General features: G+C 38.4%; 1 protein-coding gene across 1 annotated transcript in view; it reads left to right on the top strand.

The window, feature by feature from the left end:
* Nucleotides 1–21,069, top strand: part of Vwc2l (von Willebrand factor C domain containing 2 like) — a 153,324-nt gene that overhangs the window by 40,699 nt on the left and 91,556 nt on the right. The window lies entirely within an intron of this gene.

The raw sequence follows: 21,069 nt of genomic DNA, 5'->3' as shown, positions 1-21,069 counted from the left end.
GCCTTAAAATGCATAATGCCTTCTGCTTCATACAGAGGAGTTTGCATATGTTGAACCTGGGATGCATTCTGTGGTGGGAAGGAAGGATTATTAAGTGCAGTTTAGTTCAGCAAAGGACCAGCCTGCATGCCTCAAGTGACAGGAGACATGGCAAGGCAATCTACCAGAAGAAGCTGATTGCTTGGAGAAATCAAGTATAACTTGAAATTATACTGCTTTATAAACTCACTACGGACAAGTAAGGCTTCTACTGGTTAAATACAGACTTCATGTAATGTGTCAGTCATTTTAGTGCAAAATTAATGACACAGTTTAGCTAGTGTTCTTCTTAATGATGTATTTTATCTAATTATAAAGACTGAGTGTGTTAATGACTGAAGCATCCTCAAATATATAAAACTAAGGGCTTGACAAATGAGAGCCGGTGTTACATTTAGTAGTTCTTAGATTAATTATAGTCATTATACCAAGAACTGAGAAAACATGTGAAAAGGGCAAACACTTTCCTCAGCATACATTATCAGTCCACATCCTTCCCCAGAATTGTATCCCAGCATCCTCTGCCCCTCCAACCAGAATGTAGCACCTCACTAGGTGTGCTTTCCTCTCGGAACCATCTTTCCCTGCCGTCCAGGCTGTGTTGTTCTCTACATGCAAACTAAATGTCTCTGTTTTATAAATTAGTCATCCGATGAGCCCAAGATTCCTCCATGGCAGGAAAATAAGTGTAACTTAACTAGGGTCTTCAATAATCAAAGCCTCAGTATTTCCTTCAAATCCTTAGGGACATTTTGAAAATCTTATAAACGAAACAGATTATGATCATGTGTACCCCTGTGTATGTAAGAGAGAGGGATGGGGAGGAGAGACGGGGGGGGCTTTGCATTGATTAGGCTAACTCTGTGTTCAACATTTCAGTATTATCAGATAATTTTACATAATACCTCACTTAAGTTTTTTTTTCAATAGTTAAGAGAGTGATGCTAATTTGATGTGAACATAGCAAAAATTCGAAGGTGTTGACTAAAATCACCCAAACTTCACATGACGATAAGAAGCAAACTCAGAAAACCTGTCGCGATATCAGCATAAGGAATAAAAGTGGTTGCGGGAAATATTATTTAATTCAAGACAACAAATTAGACAAGTAGAAAGTAAGTCAGAACTGCAACATAAAAGAGAGACAAAGAAAGTTTGTTAACCAAGACTTCCTACGCCATGCAAGAATTGTAGTGGCTGGAGCAGAAAATCCTTGCAAACATCGCTCTCGGTTGCTTCAAATCAATCTATCAGCGATGTCAGAGCTCTTCCAAAGCATGTGGCTGGATGAGAGAAAGAGAAAGTTACCCTGCATGGCTGTGTTTGCTTCCATGAGTCTCATTCATCTGAGGCAGTGACGCAGAGACGCAGAGACGCTGCCCATGCTCCTGCTTGTCAGGGTGGATAACAGCAGCACTGATTCCTCCCTTTCTTTTCTTTCTTTTTTTTTTTTTATTAATTTTTTTGGTTTTTCGAGACAGGGTTTCTTTGTGGCTTTGGAGCCTGTCCTGGAACTAGCTCTGTAGACCAGGCTGGTCTCGAACTCACAGAGATCCACCTGCCTCTGCCTCCCGAGTGCTGGGATTAAAGGCGTGCGCCACCAACGCCCGGCTGATTCCTCCCTTTCTTCCTCTCACCACTTGTATGTGTTTTGCCGAAAGGTCCATAAAGCAATGCACCTGCCCTTTGGAAGGCTAAGTTCAGTTAGTTTTCAGCACCCTGAAATGACAAAATAGTCAGGAGTATTATACCCATATGACAAAAGACTCCTTCATCCGACTTCCTGTGGCGGGATTTAAAGTATGGGCAACGGGCAGAGTAGACTCGTGTCAAATGGTTGAGGTGAGGGGTTTGCAGTGTCTGTTTGCTTTTCTGGGCTTGTTGGATTTACTCTGTGATTTCACGCATGAAGCAAGGCAATGACAAACAGCCACAGAGGAGGAGAGGTGGGAGGGACAGAAAAGCACATAGACCTTTCAAGCCAGGAGTCCTGAAAGTTGATTGCTTAAAACATAGATTCTGTTTCAGACCTTAATAAACACAATAGTGTTTGAGTTAAGGGAAACAACCAGACCCCAATGGAGAGTCATCGCAAATGAACTGAAAAGCTGCCTGACTCATCAAAATGCCCCTTCCACCTGCCACATTGTGCATCTTCTACGCATGCAGAATGCATCTTCCTCTCAACCTCCTCCATTTCTAATGTTCACAATATTATACAAACATTTGAATAAATAACTGATATGTTGGGCATTTAAAATACTGGTTTTTAATTATATATTTCCCATGAAACATTGGCTTCATTAGTTTATATAGAGGAAAGCATTTCAGCCTGGATAACAAGGAAGTCATCAAGTGGTACTAGCCCAAAGAAGTTGAGAACAACATCAGATCTAGGCACCTAAAGGGAATATCAGGGAACTGTGTGTTCTGGGAGAAGGGGGTGGAAAGCAATGTCTGCTGAAGGGAAATTGGTTCCCTTTTAAGGTGTATTCACAGCATGTGTGCTAATGACCAGTAATTAATGTAAGGCTACTAATTGGACCATCATATTTCACCTATTACACCCTGATATATATTAGGGCAACAAAAATATTAATGACTTTAATCTTTACAACAATCTTATGAAAAGGAAGCCACTACAACTCCTAATTTGCAGAGCAGGGAATGGAAGCTGAGCTCAGATAGGGACATTGCCCTCTGAATGAGGCTGGGACTTGTGCCCTGCTCTATCAAACCCCAAATCCCAAGATTGTGTAGTGTCAGGCCAGCATCATCATTACTTCCTGGGGTTCGTGTAGTATGCGAACCTCTGGAACACCCAATCTGTTTTTTTTTTTTTATTTTTTTTTCTTTTTATTGTTTATTTATTTATTTTTTTTTTTTACTTATTTATTTATTTTTATTCTCCCTCATCATCCCTAAGAGTAATCCCGGTTCCCTGTCCTGTGGGAAGTCCAAGGACCACCCACCTCCATCCAGGTCTAGTAAGGTGAGCATCCAAACTGCCTAGGTTCCCACAAAGCCAGTACGTGCAGTAGGATCAAAAACCCATTGCCGTTGTTCTTGAGTTCTCAGTAGTCCTCATTGTCCATTATGTTCAGCAAGTCCGGTTTTATCCCATGTTTTTTCAGACCCAGGCCAGCTGGCCTTGGTGATTTCCTGATAGAACATCCCCATTGTCTCAGTGTGTGGGTGCACCCCTCGCGGTCCTAAGTTCCTTGCTCCTGCTCTGTCTCCTGCTCTGAATCAAAACTTCTGGGCATGATCTGGATATCTGGGCATGGTAGGTATTCAGTCATCTGTGTCTTATTAAAGCTTCCCAGGTATGATGCTCATCACTCAGAACTATATGCTTCCTTTGAGGGACTTACACAACAGGGAGTCTGTTCTTCAAATGAAGAGTAAGTGTGGAGGTAACACTGAAAAGATTCTCTCTCTCTCTGTCTCTCTCTCTCTGTCTCTTTCTGTCTGTCTATGTCTCTCCCTCTTTTCTATCTTAAACACACACACACACAGTGTTGCCAAAAGAGACACCAGGGCAAGAAGTCACTTAAGGGAAGGTGTATCTCTGTGAGTTCGAGGCCCGTGTAGTCTACATAAGAAGTTCCAGGACAGCCAGAACTATGTAGAGAGACCCTGTCTTAAAAAATGAAAAAGAAGAGAAAAAGAAAAAGGGAAGCAGATAATTTTGTTAAACAGCTTTATTGATATACCATTGGCAGAAAACAACTCCATTTTCAAAACAAGCACCTGGACATTTTGATCCATTGCTGCACTTTTCCACAAGCACCAATCTGTTGCTGTAGGCTGCTTGTCCTCCCCCTCCCCCCGCCGCCACTCAGAACCAAAATAACCACACAGAAACTATATTAATTAAAACACTGCTGGGCCCATTAGCTCTAGCTTTTTATTGGCTAACTCTTATATTAATTTAATTCATTTCTATTAATCTGTGTATGGCCACGTAACAGTGGCTTACTGGCAAAGATTCAGCATGTCTGACTCTGGTGGCTCCATGACATCTCTCTGACTCCACCCTTCTTTCTCCCAGCATTCAGTCCAGTCCTCCCTGCCTGCCTAAGTTCTGCCCTATCAACAGGGCAAGACCGTTTCTTTATTAATTAATGGTAATCACAGCACACAGAGGGGACTCCCACATCAACCCATATATAAAAGGACAAGTATTCCCATAACTAAGACTGATTATGTACCCATCATCTACAGTATTTCCAGCATGCCCCTAGGTAATCTCTCTCTCTCTACCCCATCCCGAGCAAAGTTGCTCAGCTTCCAAGCCTCATATATGATTGATTCTTCACTTCCTAGGACTTGTGCAAGCAGAATTTTTCACCGTGGGCTCCCATCTTGCCTCTCAGTCAGCACAATTACTCTGAAAGGGATCTACAGTATGTGGATGCATGTAGCTCACTCCTTTCTAATTCTTAATATTTCCCCCATTGTATAGCTATGGAGATCATGGAAATATATGTTTGTGCATTAATGGGTCTTAATAATAAAAACCCAGAGTCAGATAGGGGTTAAGGCTGAAAGATCAGAGAAGCAGAGCAGCCAGCCACTAATTCTTCCCTCTACTGAATCCTGAGGCCATAGGAGCAATCCTGTGTCTATGAATCCTCAGACTGAATGCTCTGAGCTCCTCTCTCCACCCAGCCAGATCACTCCTGTCTCCATTTTTCAGTGCTGGAATTAAAGGTATGTGATCCCAACTGTTGTAATCAAAGGTGTGAGTTTTGTTTCTCTGTTAGACTGATTCAGTCTTCCGTGTAGCCCAAGGTGGCCTTGAACTCACAGAGATCTGCCTGCCTCTGTCTTCCCCAGTGCTGGGATTAAAGGTGTGAGCCACCACTGCTTGGCTTCTACAGCTAACTAGTGTAACTAGCTCTGCACTCTGATGTTCAGGCAAGCTTCATTTGTTACAGCATAAGCAAAACATAACCACATTGATCCACTTAGGGGATTTCTAGCTTTTTATTGCTATAAATAAAGCATCAATATGTATATGATAGATAGATATGTATGGGGTTTGATTCGCTTTGTTTTGGTTTTGAGATGAAAGGTCTGATGTAGCCTATAGAGCCTGGCTGGCCTTGATCTTGGTATGTATGTGAGGATGGCCATGAACACACTGATCTTCCTGCCTCTACTTCTCATGTGCTGGGAATACAGTTTTGCACCATCATGCCTGGATTCTGTTTCTCATCTGTTTTAAGAATATCTAGGATTCTAGGTTGTATGGTTGGTGTATGTCTTCTTTCTTTCCTTTTTTTTTTTTTTTGCAAAATATTTCAAAGTGGCAGTAACATTTCAAATTTCCATAAAAATGTGTGTGAGAGTCAATTCCTGCACATACTCAGTGAAGCCATAAGCGCTGTTTCACCTTAGCATTTCTGGTTACGTCCCATTGTTATTTCATTGCGCTGTTAAGTACATTTTCCTAGTACCTGGTGACGGTAAGACTCTTTCATGTGTCAATTTTCTATCCAAGTATCTTGACTGAAATTTCTGTTCAAATATTCCACTCTTCCTTTTTTCTGAGCGGTTTTCTCTCTTGCTATGAAATTGGATGGATTCTTAGGTATTCTGGAGGCAGCCTTTCCATAGGTACTTGCTTTGTAGCTTTTCCTGGCTGGCTGTGTTATCATCTGAAGTCAATCACTAAGTGTCTCCGGAAGAACAGAAGTTTTAAGCTATTCCTTGTAGTAAAAAGGAATGGTGTATTCATTAAGCCTTTCCATGTCTAAAAGCTGTGGTCTTGGGATTCCAACAATAACTTGCTTTAGGTTCTTGGTTGTTTGTATCTTATTTCTTTCAATATTTTGAACACGATGCTCTGCTTCTGTCCTCCTTGTAGATATTATTTATACGAAATACCAGCTGTCATCCTTGTCTTTGTTCCTACTAATGCACTGTCCTCTCTCCTGGTGCTTAAAATATTTTCCTTTTCTTCATGTTTGTGTTTCTCGAGAAAGTGTCCCTTACTGACTTCATGTTTCTTTCCTGTGTCTGTTCCTTTGAAGTTTTTTTTTTTTTTGGACAGATAGATACATACTTTTCCTCAAATTTATTTATTCAAATATTTTTATATTCTCATTTTTGGAAAGTCTAAACTTTGTCCTTGTGGCTCATGATTCTGTCTCTCATTTTGTGGAGAATTTGCTGTTAGCTTTTTTAGCTCTCTATCTTCTATTCTTGCAATATCTGATCTGCCAATCATTTCTATTGTGTTTATGTTCATGTTTCACTGTTTTATTTATATAGGTGAGATTTGTATTCCGCATGTCTTTTTTGTTTATACTTAAGATCTATGGCTGTAAAAGAGCATTTATAACTGTTGTTAACTTTCCTGTCCTTCTACCCAGACATCTTTGTAGCTCTGCATCATTTTTATTGACTGCTTCATCTCCTTGCTTTTAGTCATGTAGCCACACTTTTTGGTGTTCCTGGCAATTAAGAATTACATGAGATATAATAAATACTACATACTTTTGAATAAGGCAATCTGGTTACCTGTAAATACTGTAAGACAAGTTGCTTGAACTTGAAACACATTGATCTTTTTACACCTGGATTTTAAGATTTGTTGATCAAGATCTAAACAATACTCAGTGTGGAATCAAAACATTTCAAGTAGTGCACTTGATACTTTATTGTGTATGAAGCGGTTTTCCTAGGTCATTTCATTCCCTAGCAGCTCCCCACTCCCAAGAAATTTCCTCAAGTAAACATGCTGATCAATAAATATCCTATTGAATACTTGACCATCTCAGGTCTTCAGGTCATTAGATCTCTCTCTCTCTCTCTCTCTCTCTCTCTCTCTCTCTCTCTCTCTCTCTCTCTCTGTCTGTCTCTCTCTCTCTCTCTCTCTGTTGTTAAAAGCTCTCTCTTCACCAGTTCTTTCTCCTCTAATCTCTCCTTCAGATTGCAGCCCAATATCATCAATTTTGTGAGTCGCCTGAGCTTCCCTATCCAATGCTCTGGCCTAGAAACTCTCAAGGCAGAAATACGGGAGCATTCCTAGGACTCCCTTGATTTTTCCTTCTTTGAGGATTCACTGTCCTTCACTACCTAATGTGCAATGACACAAAAGCCATTTTATCTTCTATTTCATGGTTTCTAAAGGGAATTTTATAGCTAGCCAAGTTTAATACTCATTTCCCCCACAGTACCCATCAAATGGTAACTACTGGATAAATGTTGAGTACCTCTTACATTTTCACCACTAAACTGTTTACACTATTTCTGTTCCCCAAAACTATCGCATGTTATAAGATGTCACCTTTTCTTTCTATCATTTAAGTAAAGAAGGGAGGTAGGAGTCAAAGTTGTGAAATGCTGTGTCATATACCTAGTAAATTATTAATGTAGCTTTCAAATCTATATTTAATATTTCATACTCTGTTTTGTAGCACTATGGTTATTATTTATCATAAAAATAGAAATAGGACATTTCATAATGGATTTTTTAATTATTCTTTCCAGCTAAGGACATTAAACATTTCTAATTTACCACCTTAAGAATTTAGCTGACTAGTAGACTTTTACAAGAGATTTTCTATAGATCAGCAGGAAAAGGAAATTTATATTGCAAGAACAAAAGTAATAAAATGGGAAGAATATAAAATGATTAACTTTATCACTCAATTTCGTGCCAAATCCTGAAAATAAGTAGTCACATTTAGAATAGAATGCAGGCATTGAGAATGAGAGGATGGTTCATTTGACAGAACAGCAGATAGTGCACTTGATTGCTGACCTAGGGAAAACACTATTGGACATTCTATTACCTGCTGGCTTGCAACCTCTCTCTCTCAATAATGTTGAACAGGCAAACTTGGCAAAAAAAAAAAAACAACAAAAAACTAATATCTTCATTAAAATTTCCCAATCAGTTTTTACTTAAATATACTACCAAAAATTATATGGTATGATAGTCACTTAATCTCAAGTCATGGTGTAAATATTTTGAATAGATAATCACTTGGTATTTTCAGGACTATAAACAAAATTTGTATCTTACGGTGTCTGTAAAAACATCAAAATAATTAGATCTACTACTGAGCTGAATATGATAAAAAATAAACAAAATCTTGAAAAGCAAAAATTCCATGTATATGTATATACATACACATGTATATTTTTCTGATTACTATATGAAATATTCAAGAATGACCAAGCATCTCTAATGCAATCCACCCTACTAACCACAGCCAAGAACGAGAATCTGGGTGACATTGGGGCTATACCTCCTCACCGATAGCTCTTTAAAACAAACAGTTATGCTATATTTAAAAAAAAATCTATAAGGTCTTTAAAGTCCACATATCTCCTTCATCATGGATAGAAGTAAAATATCACCTCAACAGCCATTTGAAAAAAGTGATGAATTTTCCAGAACCTCTTTTTATTCTGCTCAGCTATTTAAAATTTCCTGCACCGAAGCAAAATGTAAACGTAAGTCTCTTTCAGTTCTGTTGAAGATAGGACTAAGGAAGAATCATGGCTCTACAAATGAATGCTTATGATATGATTATTTTTCTTATAGTGTGACTGTAAAGAACAGAAATGGAAATGGCTTTCTCCACAGATCAGCATTCTCCCGGCATCTGAAGAACTTAGGGCCTGCCTCGTTAGAAGTAGAGAGACTTTGATACTTTTAAAGAGAGTTGACTTTATAAAGTAAGGAAAAAATGTGGAACTGGCAAAAGTCAGAATGTTATGACATGTTAAGTATTTGGAGGAAAATCAAGATAAGCAAAAGAGTAGCATGCTCATATTAATCTAGGCTCAGTTCCATTGGTATACTATAAGGAGAGAACTAGACTACATACTCTATGACTAGATTATTTTACTATGACTTCCTGGGTAAAAATAGAGATCATAAAATTAATATGATTTTAAAGATGAAAGGGGACCTTAGAAATTGTCAGGTAAAAATCCTTTAGTTTGTACTTGAAGAAAAGAAAATGCGAAGATGAAAGGTGACAACGGCTGCTCAAAGAATTCTGGCACAAAGTCCAGCAACAGGAACCAGTTCTGCTCACTCTCGGGGACCCAGATTTTTAACTAATACATGTTCTGCACGATACCCTGTAGGTACTTAGCAGTTTGCTTTCACCTAACAGGGTTGCTCAGATGGTTTTGTGACAAGTATTTTATAGATTTAATTTGTTTTTACATGCCGCTGGGTGTTGAGTGTCAATCAAATGATTCTTAAGGTTAGTTTTGATTTTGCAAATACTTATGCAATTACAAGTAAAAATATGTGGTTAGAATCTTAATGACAACATTCTCACTCAAAAAGAAAAAGAAAATGTGGAAGAAACAGCCTGATGTGGAAAACATCATATCCGAGTCCAGCTTTGGGGATGAAAAAAAAAAACAGTCAGATTGTTTATGGGAAGAGGAGAGGGCTGATCTTTACGACAGCATGATGGTGTGTGTTTTCAGCGCTTACATCTCTCATGAAGCATGTACTCATATTGATATAGTAAATATAACTCATAACACAACAAATTGAAACATTGATTTTTATGCTTAATGCAGTTTAACTATTTATATATTGCCTTCATTCATAAGTCTATATATTAAATAATAAGCCCCTGATACTGTGCTAACTTCTGAAAAAAAAAAAAAAACAAGATCCAATCCCTACCTTTAAGGAAATTCCAGGCATAATGGGAGTCCAGCAAAGAAAACAACAAAAAGACTATAATTTTATTGCAGTGTGCACCAAGAAAATTAAAGGTAAATTTTGCCAGAGAGGCAAGAGAGGCCAGAGAGGGAGAGAGAAAGGAAGTGAAGCATTAAGTCACGTTGGCTCTATTATACAAAATTAGTTACAATCTAGCAAAATCTATAGGTGCTTATGTTTTCCGTACTTCAGAATATCCGGGATGTAGGTCCACTTCCTTCAGCATAGCTGCAAAGAATCATTTCGTGCAATTGCTTTTTGATCAATGTTTAATAACTTCTCATTGGTATCTAGCTATATGGGAGATTTATATAATGTCAGAAATGAGCACATTGCATAATAAATACTGTGGTAATTGTCTAACAGCTAATCCCACAGAAAGGAACAACGGCCTAATGGAAGGTGCTTAGGCAATTAAAAGATTATGGTTTAAGATTGGATGCTAGAAATAAGGCATAAATGGGAAAGTTTATCTGAATTTTTCTGTGAATTTATTTTCTTCTTTGTCCTTACCTCCACACCACTTGCTGTTTCTCTCTCTCTTCCCCCATTCCTCAGACAGTCCAAGTCCTTAACTCATCTACAGTTTCACACTGAAAACACCAACTGGAAAGGAAAAACCTAGTTCCCAATGATAGCACCTGCAACCCAGTCCTTTAGGTCTCAGAACTTGGAAATAACGGCTTCTTCCTGCTGTTTCTGGACCTTAAAGAACAAATGCCTAGAATCTATTGCAAGATTCTCCACAGAAAATTTCACTTCTCAAAGAAGAAGAGAGTGGTGAACGGAAGGCTATGTAGTTATAACATGAGCAGATTGAGACCCAGTCAAAATCAGGTTCAAATATGTACTGTCATGAAGTATATCTTCCTCATTGCAACATATCTTCCTTAGTGAGTTTAAACTAATTTTAAAAGGCAATAAATAAATACTTTTTCAATAGCTTTTACTATATTCAAGAATATTTCAGTGATCATCCTAACTTACGATGATGACATTATGTGGGTTTGCCATGCATTGCCTACCTAAAAATTGATCATAAGAGAAAATTTTCAAAGTCTAAACCATGCCGCCTTTGACCATATAGTGCTCTTTATTCTGCACCTGATCTGTCTATGAGGATGTGCAATTAAAATGGAAAAGTAGGTTATTCAGAAAAAAACTCATTGGATGATGAAACTGAATGAATGAGTCAACTAATCAATCAATTAAAGGGCAGAGACAGAAAGGGTAAGGTAAAATTGTTTCATGTACCTAATGGTGTATAAATTATGTGAAAGTTAAAGCTTTGATGAAAATAATTGTGTGTGTGAAACAGACATCTATTAAGTAGCTATGTTAGTCGCTTTACACATGTAGTCTAATTGCATCTTCACAATAGACCATTTACAGAGGACACCGAAGCATAGAAAATTACCTTCTACTCAGTCCACAACTAGGAAGTTGCAGCACAGGTATTCACTACTATTTCCCATCCAAAGCCCATATTCTTTCCACATGGTCCTTTGCTTGTTCCTTCCCAGTCTGGCTGAAGTTGGTGAGCTCCCATTAGCTCAGGTAAATTGTTTCAGTAGGCAAACCCATCATGGTCTTGACCTCTTTGCTCATATTCCCATTCCTTCTACTCTTCAACTGGACTTTGGGTGCTCAGTCCAGTGCTCCTATGTGGGTCTCTGCCTCTGTTTCCATCAGTTGCTGGATAAAGATTCTATGGTGATATTTAAGATATTCATCAGTCTGACTACATGGCAAGTAAAGATCAGGTCCCCTCTTCTCTATTGCTTAGGGGCTTAGCCAGGGTCATCCTTGTGGATTCCTGGGAATTTCTCTAGAGCCAGGTTTCTGATAACCCCATAATGGCTCCCTCAATCAAGACATCTCTTTCCTTACTCTCATATCTGCCCTTCCTCCATCCCCACCATCCCATGCCCTCAAGTTCTCTTCAACCCTCCCCCTCTCTGCTCCTCCTTCCCCTCCACCCTCCCTTTTCCCCCACAGCCATGCTCCCAACCCTGTTAGGTGATCCTGTCCAACTTCAATTTCCAGGTGGATCTATATACGCTCTTCTTTGGGTTCACCTTATTACTTAACTTCTCTAGTTTATTACTATAGCTACGTTCCACACATTTTTCAACTTTCTCGTTTTCTCTGGTTATATTACTTTGTATCTATTTACAAAAGGCAGGAACTCTAGTTCTGATTGCTTAACTCCAGCATCTGAAAAAACAAGTGCAGCTCATTTTAGCCCCATAAATTATAAGACCTTGAAATAGAGAATGGCTGATCTTCTTCTGCATTTCCCTTATTGGTTGGTTTTTGAGCTCAGTCGTGGTGATATGATAGTTTCCAAAACTCTAGGCTTTCTTCCTCCTCTATGTGTGTTCAGTTGAGGAGAAGACATTGCATTCATTCTTTATTTTAATATAAATAACAGATTTGATTTTCATTGGTTTGAGTTGAGAATAAACCCTCTCCTTAACCAGTCTTCCTGGACAAAAGATGTAATTCTCAGCTTACCAGTCTGGGCCCACATTATAATTCCTGAAGCTGGAGATGGAGACAACAATACTGCAGTCACGTGGTGGTGGGAGTATGTAACTCTCCCAAGAGAAAAAAGAATGTTGTATTAGTGGGAGGATTGGGAACAACATGAATTAAGAAAAAAGTGTAAACGCTCGTTATGTTTAAAACCTGTTTAGAGGACGAGGAGATATCTCAGTGGGTCAAATGCTTGCTCTGCAAGCATAAGCATGCATGTTTGAATCCCCAGTGTCCATGTAAAAGGTTGGAGGAGGTAGACAGATGGGAGGATCCCCTGGGCTTAGTGGCCATCCAGCCTAACAACTTTGATAAGTTCCACATTCAGTGAGTAACCCTGTCTCAGAACAGTGAAGGGGTCAGGAAGATGGCACAGCAGGAAACAACACTTGCTTGAAATCTGACAACCTGTGGAATTCACATGGCAAAAGGAGAGAACAGACACCTACAAATTGTCTTCTGACCTCCACATGCCCCTGCCTCTGAACAAATAAAATTAATTGTCATTTTTATAAAAAACATGATGTGGAGAATGACTGAGAAAAAAACAATATTGACCTCTGGTCTCCACATGCACATGCATGAACACATGTACAACTCCACACATACATTCACTTCTATACATTAATGCATACATACATGTACATAATATACACAATACAATCTCTGTGCACCAAAACTATAGATGAAAATGCATGAGATAACTTAAAACTAATCTTGGAATATAAATATTTATTTATAATTCCAATGAACATGCATATGCATATTCTTCTGAACGTTCACCTCATACATGATGGCTGAGAACCAGCTTTCAGTGCAAACATTTTTGTTAAAGGCATGGTTAATCAGGAACAGACAACAGATTGAAAAGTCATAGTTCACGAGTCCCAGCTCTAATCAATGGACATTTTATTACCACGTCACCATGGTAATAAAATGGAGTCTGACCCCAATACTGGCTGTCCTCACCTAGTTGCTGTGAAAGTAGAATTTTCTGATACCATTCATTACAGAATTTATTCAAGACTCATAAGTTATACATCCGTCCTATGAATCAGGGAGAACTCCTTATTTCTCAGGAGCCGTGAAGGTGGACTGGCTTTTTCAGTGTGATAATGTATGTCATATGCCACAAGTAAACCTGAACTTAAGTGATGAACTTCATAGGTAATCAGTATTTTTGAATGGCAAAGCTTTGTTTTTGTTCTATTTTTTTCAGTGATGATTTTCAAATATCATATTTTGAAATCTCTTTTTGGAAATCTCTATTTTGTAAATAATTAAATTGTGTGCCATTTGGTAATCAAAGTAAGCTAGGGACAATATTAAGTGAAAGCTCTGGAATAATCCTCTTCATCTGAAATGATGCAAACTGCTTAAAAGCTAGTATAAAAATAAGTCCCTTTGACTCGTGTCCAAGTGGATGGTATCAAAGACAGAAAAGAGGGCAGTAATCATAAATGCATACACAAGATGCCAGGAAACACACTTGGTATCATCCACACAGTAATTCAATGTGTGTACAATTAAGCTGTTCTAGAAGATGAAGCCCCAGTTGCAAGTAGTTTAAAACAAATACAGCTCACTATTATGTTAAGGCCTAAATAGATTTTATTTACTAGTCAATGAGCCTCTTGAAGGCTGAGATTGTAAGACTCAGACTCCTTATTTGTAACGGACAGGAGGTTCAATGGTGTGGTGGCATTCTGTATTCTGTATTTATCTACCTCCCCATAACGGTTCAAGGCTGGGCTAAGAGGGGGACATTTTACTTTATTGCAAAATCAGATGAAGATGTGTGGGTCCAGGGAGGTGTGGAATTGTTCTCCCAGTATGTGTGGTTTTAGAGGAATGTGTATAGCTGAAGAGCTGACTGACCCATTCAACCCAAAAAAAATGTTAAGACCACAATGGTAGCCTTTTTACAATATGGTTTCATATGTCAACACAACTTAGCAATTTCAGTTTTAACCATATGGAAAATAAAGTGTTTTATTGGGAAAATATTGTTTAAACCATTTTTTCTAAAAGAGAAAAAAGAAAGGAAGGAAGGAAGGAAAGAAGAAAGGAAGGAAGAAAGAAAGAAAAGAAAGAAAGAAAAAAAGAAAGAAAGAAGAACCTATTAACATTTCCTAAAAACTGTTTCAAGAAATGTCATTTATGCCACCTCCTTGGTGAATATTCAAGTAGAAATGTGTGCATAGGGACACATAGTAGGTAGTATGATGTCTCTGAGTATCTCCCAGTGATTAATCCAGTCCCATGAGAACACTGTTAGTCTCTCTTAATGACCTACTCACCTACTAAAAGAAAATTTCAACTTAGTTTTCTGATGGGACAGAACATCCTCAAACACTATGCAGTAAGTGCTAAATAAGCCTCATCGTTTAGGGAGAGCAAAAGAAGGAGAAAACCAAAATCTATCTGCAACCACTTTTTTAAATCTCTGTGTAACCTCTGTAAAATGTGATACGGTCAGCAGGATCGTCTGTATCTATAGATGCTATAGACCTAAACAAAGCTCAGCCCTCACCTAGATCTCATTAGCTCATGTCTAAGTGAGATGACCTCTGTAAAATGTGATACAGTCAGCAGGATCGTCTGTATCTATAGATACTATAGACCTAAACAAAGCTCAGCCCTCACCTAGATCTCATTAGCTCATGTCTAAGTGAGATGATGAATTACAGAGTCCCTAATTCTGTGCAGAAAGAACTTCATCATCACAAATAGTTCTCCAAGATGCCATGCCAGGTCTGACAATGTTACCCATGAAAGACAGGGCATACAAAGTGGAACAGATGGATGAGCCATTGCAATGTAATTTCCAGTAATACCTCTAAATCACAATCTACATAAGAACACTGAAAGAAAGGAGAAGAAAATCATTTAAATTTGCATTGAAGGCATGTGACTCTCATTCTATAAAATAAGTGTCTTCCATATGCAAATCTAACTAAGACCAAAAGAAAGGAATTACACGCACAACATAAAGTAGAATAAAGGTGACATCATTGACTATGGCCAATGCCATTTCCAGGATAGAACTGATCAAGTCAGTTTATTCCTCTGGGGCTTCATATTCCATTTTGCAACATAGGCTACCAAGTCCCACTCCCACTTGCTCCTTCTGTCTTGCAGCAATTGATGTGTATGCAAGAGTTTTGCTGAATGGAAATATAGAAAGGGCAAAATATGTATTTTTGGAAAATATAAAAATATTTAATAAAAAGAATGAATCCAATATTGCATAAGTAAGTCACATCTTTTGTTCCCCGGTATTTCTTTTTCCAAACCATCAAGGTCATTATAAATACAGTGAAGTAGTTTTGAGCAGGGCTTATGCCAATTGAGAGAATAGCTCTCCAGTGCAACCTGTATGACCTTGAACCAGTGCTTTATCCTTCCAGCAACTTAGGCTCCCTATGTGAATCAGAAAAAATAACCTCTTCTTCATAAAACAATTATGAGATTAAATGAGATAGCATATGTAAAATGCTTCGCATAGCACCTGGTACATAGTAAGTGCTGGTAATTTATTGTGCCTATTATTAAAGGAAGGTATTAGATGCTATTTATCCTGTGCTCACTTCTCTCAGGTCCCCACCCTGCTCAAGCCTCTGAGATTAACAGAAATCTTTAGATTGCTGCATCTCAAGGGAAAAGTAGGAATGTGCTTTGGGAGAAGTGCTTTCTTGGCTGCACAGCAGCCTCAGGTGGTCCTGATATGATGAAAATCGTTCTTTACTGTTCAGCATGGAGCTTACCTGACTTAAAAGTGTTTCTTTGCAAGTCTTCACATTGTACATGTAAAATGTTCTTGTGTCTATCAGACCCAAACATATTCCCAAAGTAATTCTCTCATTGTACACCATTGGAACATTGAACGTAGTTATCTGTTGAGAAATTTCTTCAAGAGTTGGTAGAAATGATATCTTTTCTTCAGATGTATTGGAAAAGGCCAATATGAATGTTGCACTGACTGAGCCAGTAACAGAGGCAAGTGAAGTCAAGTCTTGGATTCTTTCAACTGGTGCTTCCTTGTTAGCAAAGTAAAACCGAGGGGACAGTCTTCCATTTAGAAGAAAATGCAGCCTTTCCTTATGATTTTGAAATCTACAGATATCTTAGATATTTGTTTCTCCTCACCTTGGAAAAAATGTACCAAATTAAAAAATATAATTACATGCAGGCATAAGTAAGAGAAACTATTATTTTGATGCCATTGTTAGGAGAGAGATCATAGTAGAGAGTGACAAAAAATTAAACTCAGCGCAGCTCAGGTGGAGCCACTGTCTGCTCATGCCCATGTTGCCAGGTGGAATACTAGGTTGATATTATCCCTTCTGGTTATTGAATAGAAAACTTGAAATCTGATTTCAAGTGAAATCTACCGATTGTCAAAAGTTATCTAGAAAAAAAGGAGGTGGAACGCTATTTGAGTTAGCAAGATATAACTGCAGGCTTTATTCTGTGTTCTCAGAGCCAAAACAGTGACAATATTGTTAATAGAACACATCGGAAATAACAAAGCATTTAGATGTGTACAGCTTTTTCTTTTCTGCTTCTCTAACCTTTATTTCTGTCTCAAGAGGTTTTGCTTTCTTCATATATTATTAAAAATATGATAACTCTTCTTGTCTCAGTTTCTTAGGGTGAGAATGATTCTCACACTCAAGCCTTCTACTTTGTGGCTTAAGTTTTCATAAATTTAAGTAACTAAACTGCAGTCAATACATTAAGTGCTTTGGTAGACAAAGGATCATTGTATCATTCAAATAAATATCTCCATGATATATATACATAACAAGTGCCTGTATGTTCAGCCCTCTAGCCTGCCTCATCCTTAATACACACTGTGAGGTGCACACACTGAATTTTAACATTCTGGCCAAAGCACTAATCTCCATGTAGTATAACAGCAACAAAAATGCTCTTTTGGTTACAGAGCAGGGCATCCATGCCAAATGCTAACGAAAAGGAATACGTTTGGATGTAATGCATCTGATTTCTTTAGCCTCTCATACTCTAATGCACCACAGGAATAAACTGAAGAAATTTCTTGTGTTTACCTGGTGAGTTAATGCCACCCAACTGAATGCTGGATGACAGCAGGCACTGAGAACCAAATTAGTAGGTAGTAGGGAAATAGTGATTAAAACCCGAACTTGGCCTCATTGCAATCCATAATAATTATATTCATTCAATGCCTCCATGCATTTAGATGAAATAATTCTCTCTCTCTCTCTCTCTCTCTCTCTCTCTCTCTCTCTCTCTCTCACACACACACACACACACACAGCTCTTTGTGTGTATTTATGTACCCCTTGCTCCTCTCTTCTCCACAATCCCTTCACTTTCATATCATCCTCTTCTTTCCTCCCCTCTCCTCTCTTCTACTCTTTCTCCTTTTATGCTATTGAAAAATGTTGATAGTTCATCTTCCTACAATTAGTGTGGAAATTCAGGAAGAAATTGCTAGACTTGAAGCACTTATTTTGTCACTTCATTGGATAGGTAGTGGGAATGAATGTGATCTCTTCATATCCAAGGGCATTGATCAACTTCCCTAAAGAGTCTAAGGCCCTTTAGAAGGGTGACTCATTTTTTTTCGGTTTTCAAGATAGGGTTTCTTTGTGTAACCTTAGCTGTCCTGTAACTCACTCTGCACACCAGGTTTGCCTTAAATTCACAGAGATCTACCTGCCTCTGCTTTCTGGAATGCCGGGAATAAAGGCACGCAATACCACTTCCTAGCTAGTGAGACCCATTCTCATTCTGTGATAAATATGAAGTTCTAAAGTTAGGGGAAGTTGCCAGTGTTGATTTATCTTGCATTTATTAAAAAGGTGGCACACCTCTAATTAATGTCCAATCTTTGGGAGAACTGAAGCATCATTAATATGTGTCTATGTTGAAAAAAGATAGATTCCAATTAATAAGAGCATGCATTAGTATGATCACTCAATCCCCTCAATGAACTGCCTTCTAACTATGTGACACCAATGGCAATGGGAGAGGCCAGAATATGCTGTGTTTGCAGCCTTTAGCTTCCTGGGAGGCATAGCTATGCATTCATATGACCAGAGGTCTTTACAAATGGACGGTGGTCATCCTTGGATCAACTCTATTGTGCACTTGTTTTCCTGAACTAATCTGTGACACAATTTTTGCAACCCCTTTCTGGTTTACAGGAATACTTTCCTTTGCTTCTATGAACACAGACCCTGGAAATGAGTGACACCCACCTAATTGCACAGCCAGCCTTCGCACAAACACAAGAGCCTACACATATAGAATACTGACTACCTCGGGAAAGTGCTCACTTAAGCCCCCCAAATCTTAGGCACCAGCAAATACTATGACCATTTCTCACTGAAGACACAGAGACTTAAATCTATTAAGTGTCTTCTGTAAGATCACACAGCTAGTGAATGGCATCAAAGGGTTTGCTCCTAGATTGGATGTCTTAATAAAGCCTCGGTTGTTTGTGTTAAATATAAAATGGAAGTCCCCATCTTCTTTCAGCTTCAGTCACTATTCAATAAAGCAACTGCAATATCGAGGGAACCATTTGCAGCTTCAAATAGTTTTTTCAAAGGATAATTTTTGTGTTTAGTTTAATTGACTAATACCAGTATGCATTAAGAACCAATGTGGACCTATTTTTGATTCTCACCTTCTTAAAACTTCTCCAATGGGACTTACTTTACATTGCTCTTAAATTAAAATTCAGATGAGACATTGGGCACAAAGACAGTTCACCTGGTTAATTAGACCAACTTAATATCTTGATTGAAGCCTAAAGCTGACTTAATGTTAAATGTCCTCCCCTCTTGCTTCAGCAGGAGAAGTAGCGCAGTGAGACGTGACAGTATTCCCGCTCTGTGCTGCCACGTGCTCACCCCTTCCCCATTCTCCATAATCGCTGATTCTAAAGCAGTGAAGAGCATTCAAAACAGCACTCCTAAGCAAGACCCCAAGAAACTTCAGGTTACTTTCCACTATCAGGAAACCCACAACTGTACACAAAAGAGTGGTTGAGCTTTTCTGTCTCATTCTGTGGCAAAACTTGGTTAGCCATTCATTCACCCACATTACTTTCCAAGCTTCTCATTAATAGGACCCTTTGCTTTCCTGGGCATCAGGCAGATGTGGGTCTTCTGTATCTCCTTAATCTAAGAAATACATCTTCAATATCCCATGTAGCCCCCCTCATTAAGTTTGGAACTGGAAACAAGTACCACCAAAGTGGGGCACGTGGTGGCACACAGATCAGCTATTCACACAAAGATCTGTTCCATGGGCCCACTTCCTAACCTCGACTAATAACCATGATCGTGTATGCCTGAGAATTATGAGCATGTTATTTAACTTTCAACAAAAACAACAGAAAAAGGAAGGGATGGTTTGGGCTCATTGTTTCACAGGTGTCGGCTCATCACGACAGGAAAGCAGAGCACAGCAGAGCAGGTAGCATCATGGTTGTCAGGAATGGGAGGGATCTGGCTACACTGAAGGGCACTTGGTTCTTTAGACCCTCACCCTCTGGCATGCCCTCCTAGTCAAAGAATATCTCCTTCCCATAGATCATCGTTTCAGGAAATGACATTAGACACAGCCAGACCTGAAGTTTACTAATCTAGTAGGTGTTTCTCAAGCCGGTCAGGTTGATGATCAATAGTTGCCATTATATTTAAATTTGTAGATTTTTAAACTTTGGGTTTTTCGTGTCTTTTTTTTTTGCATCCACTAAAATGAAGCAATCAAAAATTATAAAACTTGTAAAAGGACCACCCTCTCAAGTAACTGACTGTACCCCAAATGATGTTTTTCAATATAATCTGGAAACCAAATGAACAGTATAAAAATTACATCCAACTACATTATACTCATCTTTATGTTTTAGTATATTGTAAATGGTGATTAGGACCCAATTCTGTATATTAATAAAAGAGATAGATAACTTCAATTAACAAAACTTAAAAAAAAGATAACAAAGTAGTTAGTATTGGAAATTTTTTTGTAAAGTGCACTTGACTAAATGAAAGAAAAATGAATCAGATTCCACCCCTAAATGATGCTTTAAAAGGTACAGACAACTAATTAAAGGATTTGGAACATTTGGAGAGACTCTCTAATTAGAAAGTGGGTGCTGTGTAAGAACCCAGGTTCATCTGCAAATACTTGAAAATCACAAAAAAACATGTGCAACTCAGAACTATGTATCTCTCTTCATATTCAAGGAAAGCAGAAGAAATGACTCCAGGGCTGATTTCTTGAAATGAATAAAGAGCATTTCTTGAAGTTAAGGGCCCTTTCTCCTCTATGTTCTCACTGCATTATCACCTCATGATCCAAGGCGGTTTTGTTCAGTCAGGAGTCACAATATCTGTGCTCCCTGCTTGAGAAGGAGGAAGCAACAAAAAGAGACACATTTTCTTTCTTACTATACACACATCCACCTACATCCCATTGAATGTAAATTAGTTCTCTGACCACAGCTAACAAAATAAGAAGATGAAGAATGATCATTGTTCCACAGGTCTAGGTGCCAAGCTAAACAAAGCAGGAGATTTATTTCTGAAGAATAAACAAATACCTGGTAGTCTCTGGCAACAGAGGCTAAAGTGATTTGTTTACTCATTGCACTAGTCAGGGTTCTCTAGAGTAACAGAAACTACAGAATGTATCTCTACCTCTCTCTCTCCTCCCTATATATAGCTCTGTGTGTATACATGTATATGTATTTGTGTAGATAGATATCTATATAGAGA

Source organism: Chionomys nivalis, chromosome 2 (genome assembly GCF_950005125.1).
Source record: "Chionomys nivalis chromosome 2, mChiNiv1.1, whole genome shotgun sequence".
In the NCBI taxonomy this organism is placed as follows: Eukaryota; Metazoa; Chordata; class Mammalia; order Rodentia; family Cricetidae; genus Chionomys; species Chionomys nivalis.
The sequence above is the reverse complement of the archived record's forward strand: the minus strand, read 5'-3'. Positions and strand labels throughout refer to the sequence as shown.